General features: G+C 40.6%; 1 long non-coding RNA gene across 1 annotated transcript; it reads left to right on the top strand.

The window, feature by feature from the left end:
• The first annotated feature begins 10,498 nt into the window (after positions 1-10,498).
• On the top strand, positions 10,499-12,444 carry LOC135458004 (uncharacterized). The gene is made up of 3 exons (XR_010442815.1): positions 10,499-10,593; positions 11,445-11,541; positions 11,838-12,444. It is a non-coding gene; the product is annotated as an uncharacterized LOC135458004 (long non-coding RNA).
• Positions 12,445-12,739: the final 295 nt, after the last annotated feature.

Below are 12,739 nucleotides of genomic sequence, written 5' to 3'. Positions count from 1 at the left end.
CTTTGTGTTCTGTCTCCATCTAGCACCTGAGCTGACCACCACTCAGATACCAGGTTGGGTTTATTGCATTTTACCTTGTCAGTGAGGAGCATGGAAGGTACCCGTAACAAATTCCCAGAAAAAAAATTCTGAATTGCTGTTATATCAACCCAACTGAGGAATTAGACTGAGCAGATCTACACAGAAAAGAAAGTAAACATGAAGAATGAATATCAACAAATATTTCCTGTGTATTTGTCCTGCGCCTATAATGATAATCAGCTACCTCTTCTTTTGACTGGAGCAGCAGCACTGATTTTCAGGCAGGTGAGCTCCTTCTATCCGTGTGCTTGTCTGACAATGATTTGCTCTTCTCTTTAGTTTTTTGTAGTTTTTTTAATCACCTTGCATGTTGAAGCCTTCAGGATGCCTTCATAGAAGGCTTCTGTAACAGACTGAGTACAGGGGTATCAAGCTAATGTAACAAGAGGTATCAAGAAGGACTTCAGAGCAGGGAGACGGAGGGGCCCTGGGGAGCAGTTATTTTTTCATCAGTTCTCCTGGTCAAAGGGAAGGGGTTTGAAAGGGCCAGTCCAACCTGGTGACTCAACAAAGGGTCACAGAACTGGGGACACAGCCAGGGGTTGGCTGCTTGTACCATGGGTCCCACTTTGAGAAGCCTGGACTGCTGATGGGGTTCATCTGTCAGAGAAAGGGAAGAGCATCTTTGGTCAAGGGCTTGCCCAGCTGGTAAAGGAAGCTTTAAAGTAAGGGTACCAGGGGAGGGAAATCTCTGGTAAGGACTGGCCCTTTCCAGTCCTGCCAGTTTGATGCCAGGGAAAGCAAGAGATGCCCAGCAGCCATCCCAGGACACAGGATCACAGCCCTGCAGGGGTGTGCAGGTCTCTGCGTCCTCCTGCTGATCCCCTGGGCTGTGTGTGCCTGCACAGGGCAGTGAGGCTGGGCCCAGTGAAACCAACCCTGGCTGGGGTGTCTGGAATTCCAGCAGAGGAGAGCTGCCCTTCAGGTGCTCTCCTTCTGACCTGTGATTTCACTTCAGTGTCTGGGCACCTGAAGGTGTGCACAAGCCCATGGAACCTGATGGGAGCCATCTGTGGGTCCTGAGGTGGAGGGAGTGGGTAAGACAATATACATCATATTTGAGAAGTTGTGGTTGTCCACTGAAGTTACCACTGACTAAAAAAGGGGAAACATAACCCTCATTTTTAGAAAAGAAAAAAAGAAAGATATCAGGAACTAGAGATTAGTCAGTTTCATCTTGGTGCCCTGGAAGTGTTCAAGGCCAGATTGGATGGGACTCTGAGAAACCTGATCTACTGGAAGCTGTCCCTGGCCATAGCAGGAGAGTTGGAACAAGATGATCTATAAGGTCCCTTCAAAACCAAACCATTCTATGAATAATCTTAGGACTAAACTGAAATATGGTGATTAAATCTTCAAGATGGTTACTTTACCCTGCCCAAGCATAAAAAGAAGGATTTATTAGACATCTGCTAAAAATGATTGACAGTCAGTATCTGTATCTGCTTTAATATAATTTTAGTCTGTGATCTTTATTGTTTCTATGTTTGCTATGAGGAGAGGCTATGGTTAGTTAATCCAAGAGCTACAGATTGCCCTGTCATAGCAGGAGGTATGATATGTCACTTTTTAAAGTTTTAAAACAAAACAGTTTTCAGCAGAAGCCTCCCAGACCGTGGGTTTGCAAGCTGTGCTTGGGAAACAACACCTCTCAAGCCATTGCTCAAGCCAATGAGAACCTGCTTGTCCAAGGTGTGCCTTATACACACCCTGTTCTGCTATATAATTCATGGTAATTATATGCTTGCTGAAAACACAGAACAAAACCAGAACTGGGAACAAATAGACAGTCTGGAAAAAAAAATCTTTGGTTTGTAACAATTTTTAAATAAATGCCATTAGTTTGCTCCTGCAAAAGTTATCATCACAGCAGAGCAGGAGTCTGGCTTCTTGCTTGCAACTAGCCAAACTTCCCTGACAGTGGGCATGCTGTGCAAGAAAAGAAAGAAGTCCCTAGGGAATAACTGACTCTCCCAAGTTGGCATTGACACAGATATACTTTTTTTCCTTCCCTAAACCATGTGAAACAAACAGAGGAAGGAGGCTTGAATAGGCACAGTGGAGCAGGGCTTGCCCTCTCCTTGCACTGGCGTCAAGGGGGTCCAGCCCCACTCAGTTTGAAGGTAGGACTGGTGACCTCTGCCTCCTCTGAAAGAAAAGCCAAGGTGCCAGACTGGGGAGGGCAGAGCAGCAGGCCCTTGGTGACAGCAGGGATCTTAGCTGCTGCTGCCCATCATTAATGTAGGGCTGCACTCTCTCCTTGCATGGGGCCATAAACCTGAACTTTATGCAGTTGCCAGAGTCTCTTATTGCTCTTGGTTTACTCATAGCAAAGTATAATTTTGCTTTTAATTTCTCAGGAGTTTGTAGTTTCCTGAGGAGAAAAAGTATGAACTCAAAACTCTCCTAGTTAGAAGTGCACAGGCTATTTAATTCACTGTAGCTGTATTTTATCAATTAGTCCCTGCTAATTAGTTAATTACTGTGTCAGTAGTGTAGCTATGAATAGATGTTCTGTTGCTGAGTGTGGTGACAGAATTAAACCCACGTGCAATGAGATTCTCCCCACAGACTCTCCCATGCTCTCCATACTTCTTACTATAGAAAAGATGCAAAATCCCAGCCCTTTCCAAAGTATTTTATATGTATGTACACACACACACATACTCATACAGACATTTTCTGCTGTTTTTCTTGGTAAAAGACAAAAATGTGTGAGAATAAACCAAAATCCTATAAACTACAAAAAACCCCACAAAACAAGAAAACATTCCTATAAAGAAAAACATCCAAACTAATCACCTGATATTGTAGAAATTAAAATAAGCAATTATCATTAGTGGGTGGCAATATTTGCAACAGCGGGACTATAGATACAATATGGCAGAAGGAGCTCTGGGTGTCACAGAGCATTTCTTTTCAGGTGAAGACTGCACTTGGAGAAGTTTGCCAGGTAGGATAAAAAAAAGGACAGAAATAAAAAGCTCTATGGGCTAAACTACGTTTTACAAATCAGAGGATGTGGAAGGAATTTGAACAGCTGAGTTTCATCATCTTCCTGTTAAAATGATGGTGAATGCTGAGTAATTTCAAGGTAAGAAATAATTCCATTATTAGAGAAATTTAATCTGGCCATAGGTGTCAGCAAAGATCACAAATTTCAATGGAATAAGACATTTAAATTGCACTTTACTACAGACACCTATGTGTAAATTACCTCATATAACCAATGCTACATGTATCTTCAAGTCTGGAGCTATTTAAATAATACATAATGATAGCTGATGCAGAATCATTCCAAGTTGATTTACCTGCTTCTTGTCTTCTTTTGAAATTTTAATTACATTATGACAGAAAACTCTGTGCTGTGATACAAAGTGGAAGGCTTTGAAGACCAAAAATAAGAACACTAACATAATGTGGATTGATAATCAGAAGAAAACAAACAATAACATATCTTAACTATAAATGCTTAAAAATAATTAAGTTTGCATATGATCTATCATCATGATAATAAAGGCAACTCTCATGTAAAACAATGGTTTTTCTGAAGATCTCCTGGATATTTTTAAAACAAACAAACAAACAAATAAATAAACAACCCCCAATCAAACAGGAAAAACCTCAACAGGCAAACAAACAAACAAACAAAAGTACAACTTTCACATATCCAAGAAAAGCTAGAAAAATTTGATGTGAGAATAAGATCAGACTGTAAATGCAATGAATCCTTGGCTTTACTAGGGCAAGAATTAGAAGATTGGTCTTCTGGTATCTTAAGACTGTCCCATAAGTGTTGATTAATTTTCACTAGAGTGAAAGCAGAGAGACTTATCTGTGGAGCACAAAACTCCGTTGGATGAGTAAGGGCAGCAGAATCCAGCCCGAATGAATCAGACAAATAACCACAATTATGTTAACTAGGTGCCTAGGGCATTACCTTAGTGTGCACAAAACTCTGAGATGTTGAGCTCTTGATGAACCAGCTGCTCTTATCAGGAGCCTGGATACTCCTCGAAGCCAAGGATTACATCCTCTCTGGATGGGTAAACTGCAGGAAAACACTAAAATCAAGACATCCAGAAGATAAGAGTATATGGAGACACCCCAGCATCAAGAAACAGCACCTAGCACTAGGTGGTGCTCTTTTCTCTGCTATACTACAATTCAATGGTTGTGAGGGACACTTTTTCCTTCACACTGCCACATTTGTTACAGCAGGACTTCACTCAAAGAACAGAAAACGCAGAAGAAAAAGCATAAAGAAACCAGAATTCTTTCTTGTGTTGATTAGCCATTTTCCATGGGCCTAGAGATACAAATGAGGTCACAGTAATTTCTGAATGGACACTGCTGCTGCTCCTGGTCCTTTTCTGCCACTGGTATTTACAGTGTCCCAGCAGTGAGGGATTTCTTACTTTCCCAAAGAGATTTTCTTGGATACGTACACAGACCACTGCAATGAACTTCATTCCTGAGATCCTTCTTCTGTATTCTCAATCACAGCCTGTTCCTCTGTTTGTTCATTCCCTCCAGGTATTTCTGTTCTTTAGTTATGTGCTCTGTGGCTGTTATGTAACCAGGTATACACACACACACACACACACACACAGCTAATTTAAGTATTTTCCCTTGTACCAGCCTATCACATATTACAGATCCTCCTCATTCCTTGTATTTTTCCAAAACAGCCCTAATTTCTTCAATGCTTTGATTATTTCAGCCTCAGAAGAATATTTGCTAAGATCTACATTTTTCATGGAAAGCCAGACAATGAGATAATAACTTTAATAGTTATGAAAAGATCCAGAAGAATCTCCTAATACAGAATGACTCAGTGATAAAAAGTGGTAAATGAAATTCAGAGCACAAAGACAGAGGAGAAAATGGTCTTTCATTTTACAGGGAAAACAAAAAAAAAAGAAAAAGATTTCACTATTACTATGCAGGAAGGAGATATTAGATGATGAATAACAAATGCCAGCTCAGTGCTGGTCAATCAGACAAACACAGCCTCAGGACTTGCAAACAAAATGAGAAAAACAGAGAACATCCTTGTGCTAGGGTAAGAATCCATGGGGCAGCCTAACTTGGAATGTAGTTTCAGTATATTCTCCTGATTTCAGGCAGGAGGTAACAGAATTGGAAGAATCCAGAAAATGGCAGTAGAAGTACTCAGAAATGGTATGAGCAGAATCAAGGGGATTTAGAGCATTCAGGTGGAAAAAGAGACAGCTGAAAAGTCATGTCAAGTTTGATGTTCATTTTTCCTTTTAGCGAGTCCCCTGAAATAAAGGAATACTTGTTTTTGTTCAGTTTTTGGAGAGTGAACTCCTTTGGTTCTATCCCAAACAATTATCAAACTTGTACTGTATTAACAGAATTTTCTGTCTCCCCCCATCTATATTTTCCTGACCCGCCATGAATGGTTTGTTAAAGTCAGTTCCTTTTTGTTCTTTATAACTCCTTTTCAACTCCACCATGCTGGCTTCTGGCTCTCTTTGAGAGCAGCACCACTTAGGGCTTAACCCATCAGAGCATTAAGGAATGTTCTGCAGGTGCTGTTGCTGCCCAGTGATGCCCTGGGGTAGCTGCAGGGGTGCTGGCCATCTGCCCTGGCTGAGCCACAGGTTTTGAAGGCCCCAGTAGAGCCTGGGAAGTGCCCCACACTCCCAGCACAACATTAACAGAGATGGCCAAGGCAGATCCAGATAGCCTGAGAACATAGGAGATGCTTTTCAGGGAGAGCATGTGTATCTGGCCTCTTCCTCTGGTCCAGTCTCCCAAGCCCACAGACATTGGGACTGCCTGTTCCTTTATTATCTGTTAATAGAGGCATTGTTCACAAATCTTGTCTAATCCCTTTTTATGCCTGCTAATAGCCTGCTTTCCCAACCTCCTGTGGCAATGAATTCCAGAAGTTCATTACCCACTGTGCAAAGAAGTGCTCTTCCATTTCAGGAGCAACTATATCTATGCTTCCAGTTCACAAATACAAAATTAAATAAAGTTCAGTCTGTCACTGGTGTGAGTATAATTTTTGGCCTAAGTGTTTCCAAGTGAAATACACACAGTGAGTGGTATGAACATGAATTAAAATAAATATTAAGCAAACAAGGCTCAGTTTCTTGCATTTTTTCCAGGGAAAGGTGAGGAGTTGTTGTTTAACCATGGATAAGTGCATGCCTCTCCTCCACCCAAGTGTAAGCCCAGCCCTGAGATGGAAGCACATCCTTCCTCACAGAAAGGGGAGGTGAGGTTTGGTGCTGCAGCTGCCATGGTACAGCACGTGGTCCTTCTGCAAACCTGGCTTGGGAACTTCTGCTTCTCACATCTCCCAGCTTGTTATGTCACCATTTCAACTAGCTTTTTTCTGTGTGACAGTGCCAAGCCAGCCTGCACACAGAGAGAGAGAGTAAAGCAACTTGTGCCATGTCTAATCTACAGCTGTCATCCCTTAATTTATAAATTCCATGATGCTATCAAAATAAAAACTCTCAGTTTTGTCTTGCAATATCTACTCTTTACCTGCCCAACCCTCTGTTGTTCAGGTAACTCTCCACCCACTTGCTCTTCCCCAAGCTCCTATGTTGCCTGTGGCTTGTGGTCCAAGTATTGTTTAGGTAATTAGTCATGTCTTCACCCACCTTCCATCCTTCTTTTTTTGTTATTACTATTTATTGGTTTTATTGTGGTAATGCCTAAGGATGCCAATTAGGAAATGGGATTTTGTAAAAAATTGTAGAAGTTCTAAGCTGAAGAACTCACCATCTGGGTCTTAGGCACTCCATGAGTAGGGAATAGAGAAATGGGAGGGAGTCTGGGAACAGAGTACAGCAGGATAAGATGTTTACATAGTGTAATAATCGAATTGGCCAGCAAGTAACCTCTGCTAGTAGTCATCTGCAGGTTCTGTAGGGAAACAGAAAATTTCCCAGTCTCATTGGAACTACTTTCATCTGGATATTTCACCAGAGATGGCTAACTTAACATTGATTCCATCTGGAATGTGCTAGGGTTTGATGCTTGTCATTTAAACATGTAAAGTAATATTTGTTCTATCTTATCCAGGGCAGATTGGCAAGGCTGCACAGAGGAGTCTGCCCTGGGACTGCTAATGCTGTGCTCACCATACAAATACAGGATTCCCATCATTCAGTACCCTCCAGAACCAAATGCTGAACCAAAAATTGATATCACAGTAGTGAAGAGGGAAATGGGAAGGACAGAGGAAGGATGAGGATACTATTCGGAAGGACATTATGAAAAATCCATCATGTTGGGTAACTGTATCCTTAAGCCAAAATTTATGTTGTGCAACTGTGACACATTCAAGTCTGAACAGCTGGTTTTGGTGAGAGGCAGCAGAAATTAATTTCCCGTGCAGCTTTTGTATTAATAATTCATCTTGTTAAGGTGTGGTCTAATAGTGTTTGCACAGGCACAGGAATCAGCCCTAATATTGTTTTTGACAAGCATCTCTTCTACAGGCATCTGCAATTCATGTGTCCTTCTTGCCTCAGTTTCTCTCTACGAGAAGGAAAGAGCTGTACAGGCATTGGTTAAGATGTGTAAAGTAGCTGGCTACTTTACTACTTTACACTGTTACTACTCTACACTGTTACTACTCTGTAGTCTTTTGCAATGACACCAAGGCAGCATAAAACTCAGCTAACCTGATCATGTTGGGTTTATTTCAATGCATTGGTGAGTCAGACCCAAGGACCAGGTTTAGAAGCACAAGATTCTGACCCACAGGATTAAGTCCCTTGCAAAAAACTACAGAACCTGGCTAACCTTGGGAGATATTTAACAACCCAAAGACCCAGTAAGGTCTTGTCCTGCTAAGACTTACTTTATTCTTCATACTGTGCTAGATTTTAATAGTATTATCATAAATTATTGAACTAAATTACATTATTATAAAGGCTACTTTCTGGTCTTTTTTCCACTCATCTCCATTATTTAGATTCTTCCTTTACTACCCGAAGGGACTTCCAGTTGCCAGGGTGAACTTGCAAGATTTTACTGCAGAACAGGTGATCCCAACTTTCAGTTAACCAACAAATCCTCAAAACACAGAGACATAAAAGTCATATTCATTCTTAGTGATATCCACTGATTTGAATCATGAATCTGTTTAAGATCATATAGTGGAGAGATATGCTCCAGAGCTTTGTTTTAGCCCTGTTCTTTTTCATGTATTTTCTTCTAGTCTGGCAGTACTGGTTCAATGGAGTTCTAATGTGTATTTGTGCTACATGGGATATAATACAATATCCACATCTATATCAAAATATATATGAACCTGATATGACCATCTTAGTATAGACAGCAGTTATATTAGTACAAATTACAGCATTCCCTAGGCGCAGAAGAAAGATAAATAAGTGTATGGGCAAAAGCACATTTTTGTTATATAGCACAACCACTCTGGCCTGCAGGGGCCAAGGAAATGAAACTGCTTTGTTAACAATAATATAGTCAACACAATAAAATTTTTATGAGTAAAAAGCATTAGTACACAATGAAATACTTTCTTTCTTCATTAAGTGTAGTGGTTCTATTCCCACTGAATCCTCTGCTCAGCACCAGATATGATCCTTTTATCATATGTTTCTTTTCACTGTATTTTCTCCTGTTCAGTTCATTCATTTTTGGGAAGGTGGATGGAAAACACCAACCTCCTTTCTTTTCACTTCAGAGGTGCCTCATGCTGCTTTTCCTCTTATGCTGATCAGCTCCAGAAATAACCCTGCAGAGCCATTGCTTGGCTTTGATTCCAGGAATCCCTCTTCCTTCTCCACCCTGTCCTTTCTGGTTTCTCTACCTTCTTCTCTCCACAGACATCTGTACCAAACCAGTTCGTTTCCTTTCCTTATCTGCTCTTATTCTGATTACATAAACATCACCTTGCACTCCTTTTTTCCTTCTCAACTTTGAGATTACTTCCCCCCATCCTGTCATGAGCCAAGTTTGCAGCTTGCTTTGTTCTCCACAGTTATTGGAATCAAAGGCTCCCCTCTTGTATATTTTAGCCTGCCACTTAAGAGTGGCTTAACAGTTTTCCTTACTCATTGTTATTAACCAAAATTCTTAGTGAGTGATGGGAAGAAAATGGTAGGTATTTAAAATGTTTTTTATAGGCTTTCCTATACTGCTTTCCAAGACCTGCAGTTTAAAATGAGAAGCCAGTCAGAGAAGAAAAAACTACTTTCAGAAAGTTCTTAAAAATCAAATTGTAACAGTTTTCAGAAGTTTAGCTTTGTTCATAGCAGCCATTTTTCAAAAGATGACTATGGAAAAGCCTAAGATTCATGCAAGCCCAAGACATCAAGCAGAAAATACCAAGAGAATTTTCACTTTGCCAAGTAGAAACCTGGAAGCACTGTATATATTAATGTTGAAGAGTTTAGTGTTTCTGAGAGAAAATGGAGTGATTATTGCTGATGTGTGAATGTTGCTGACATAATTTCCATCAGCAACAGCTCATGAAACACAGTTGCATAGGAGTTCAGTTACCTTTCCTGTATCAGAAAATACTGGAATAGAAAGAATTATTGGGTCACACAGTTCATAGACAGACATGGACAAGCAAAAAGCATAGAGAAAATCTGTGGACACTTATATGAGCACAAATATTTCAATTTTTCAAATTATTGTATGAATTAATATAATATAAATTTTGTTCATTTTCATTTATACATTATATTCTATTTGTCTAATGTTTAGGCTTGGTGGTGTGTTAAAAATAATGAAATAAATTGTGGCTTGTACATGGCAAAGAAGAGTTTATTTACTATATAAATTCAAGAAAACAATAGTCACTAATAAGATAGACTAGCTGATTATTTTGTGTGCATGAATTTAATAAAACAGCATGGACTATGCAGATGATGAGATGCAATGTCCTTCAATATTGTTCTTTTATAGCACTTGAATATTTTGTGTTCCACTGTCTGTATCTGAAAGAATCTCTGCCTTCCATAATGGTGGGGAGATGCCCAGGTCAAGTGCTTAACTTGACAATACCTAATATTTGACTTGACAAAACCTAAGGATTTTTCTTGAAGCCTTTTACCAGTCATGGTGCAATTAACCTATTTGACACAGATTAATCAGAAATCAGTGATTTATATATTATTGCCTGTCTCAATGAAACCAAGTGACCTCTATTGCTTAAGAGAATCTCCTCTTCAAATTAAATTATACATTCAACAGGTCAAAGAAATAAGCAACTAACAAGCCAAATCTTTGATTAAATTGGCTTATTTAGCACTGCTAAGTTATCAGTTAAAAAATTGATCTATTTCAATTAGATAATTTCAAACCCAGCTGGTACAGCATAGGCACAGCTGATACAACTTGTCTGCAAACATCCACAGGTCAAAGCACAAATTCTGACCCCTAAGTGGGGTCTGCTTGGCTCATTCAGGTTGTGTGTAGCTCAGTGATTCTGGGCAGCTTCTGAGGCTTACAGGAACTCTGTGGGCAGCTGACCATCTGTGCAGGGTGCGCTGTGTGTGTGTCAGGCAGAGCACTCACCCTTCCAAGCACAGGTTTTTGTTTGGTTGGCCAGTGAATGAAGCTCATGGTGCTGAGTCATGTGGCAGGAGAATGGAGGCAGTGAAAATGTGGCAGCAGGAGAATGGAGGCAGTGAAAGTGTGGCAGCAGGAGAATGGAGGCAGTGAAAGGATGGCAGGAGAACGGAGGCAGTGAAAGGGTGGCAGGAGAACGGAGGCAGTGAAAGGGTGGCAGCAGGAGAATGGAGGCAGTGAAAGGGTGGCAGCAGGAGAACGGAGGCAGTGAAAGGGTGGCACTGTCACCGGGACGGCTGCCAGGGAGGGATGAGGGGTGTTCCCAGCAGCCCTCCTCCAAGCACCGAGCAGGGACCAGAGCTGTAAACTCCCTCCCTGCTCCCCAGGCCTGAAGTTTGTCCCCCCTCTGTCTACAGCTGCTCAGGGAGTGACCAGAGGAAATTGGTACCTGTGGTGCTGTAGCCATGAAGGGAGGGGACCTCATTAATTAGCTGTGAGACTGAACAAATCTGTAAATGTTACCATCTAGCCTATACAGCTTACTATAAAGATAAACTAGACACTGGCACTTTAGCTACATACTTAGACAATAAAAAAAGGGAGATATCGTGCCCCTAATATTATTCAAGTTACTTCTTCAAGGAGATGAATAGGATGCTGGAGGGTGCAGGTCATTCACATTATAAAAAATGAAAAGCAGATTTGATTCAAGTTTCCTGGTGCAGCCAAGTTAAGAGTATAGCACTCTGCTTGTTTACATTGGACAAGTTGGGAAAAAATAAAACAAAAGCTCATTTTGACAGAAGTATGTTTTCTGAAAACAGGGAAGACAGAGAAAAATCCTGCATAGAAACAGGACCTATGTCTTTTTCCTGCTTTATTACTGAATGAACACATACCAGGCAATTTGCATGAAACATGGTAAGAAGCTAAATGTCACTTGCTAGATCAATTTCAGAACAGTCTGGAATTGAAGACAAATATACAAGACAGTGAAATATACAAGACAGAAAATATGTGGGTAATACTGTAGGACTGAAATAAACATAACTTAGAATAGGATAATTTTACTATAGCACCAACATTTTTTAATACCAATGTGGATAAAAAACCTTTGTCATAAAGGTCTGAAATTTGTGCATACTAACCCATTATATACATGACATTAAGCTCAGGATAACTTCTGCCAGACTTTGACCTGCTAACTTCTTTTTCAGTATGGAAGAGAGAGGGCTGGATGAAGTCAAGGTGAAGCAAAGTCTAACAGCCACACAACAGCCGGAAAAGAAATGGCCCTGGAAAGGTCTAGAGTATGATTTTGAGTCTGAGCATCCTGCAGCTGCTACTCCCTGCTCGGTTTTCAGCACAGCTCACATGGCACACCAGAGACACTGACTCAGCACGATTTTACAGGCATGGGCAATATGATGTGGATGAGCTTTGCTGAACAGCAAAAGATGTGAAATAAATGTTGTGCCCAGGTATACATTTGGCTTGAGTATGCTTATTACATTAAACTTGTAACTGTGCCAGCTGAAAAAAAATGCATTGGATACTTCTGGATAAGATTTGGATTTGTAAATCTGGTGCACATAAATTGTCAGAACCTAATTAGGCCATAGGATTCCACTCACTGTGGGTGAGCTGCAGGTATTTTTAAAGAGCTCAGCACAATACCCACAGATGCATGACACAGCCAGAGTGTTCATTCCCCTCTAGATGGAAACGCCCTGAACTATGAAACTCCTATCACTTTCATTTTGAGGCTGTTTGGTATGAATGCCGACACAATTCACCTGTAGGAGCTTTTTCTTTATCTGCTATCTTGCCCATCCCATAAAATATCATGGCAGACAGAGAAACAAGGCATCTGACCTATGGCATCAAATACAGAATAATGAGCTGAGAAGCCCAGGGAAATCTAGTCTTTGTTCTGCCTATATTATATTATCTCAATGATTTCATACTGAACTGTCTGCCTTTTGGATTTTTCTGCCTTTTGGATGAATATTATCTCAGTTTACCTCAGCAATATGGTATGTAGCTTAAGTTCACCCTATTTTCAAATGCTGTCAGGGATTTGAATGCTGGTGCTGTGCAATTCAGAAGAAAGGAGACC

The sequence above is a fragment of the Zonotrichia leucophrys genome, chromosome 1A (genome assembly GCF_028769735.1).
Source record: "Zonotrichia leucophrys gambelii isolate GWCS_2022_RI chromosome 1A, RI_Zleu_2.0, whole genome shotgun sequence".
Classification (NCBI taxonomy): Eukaryota; Metazoa; Chordata; class Aves; order Passeriformes; family Passerellidae; genus Zonotrichia; species Zonotrichia leucophrys.
Note: the sequence above shows the minus strand (reverse complement) of the source record. Positions and strands in the feature narration are given on the sequence as shown.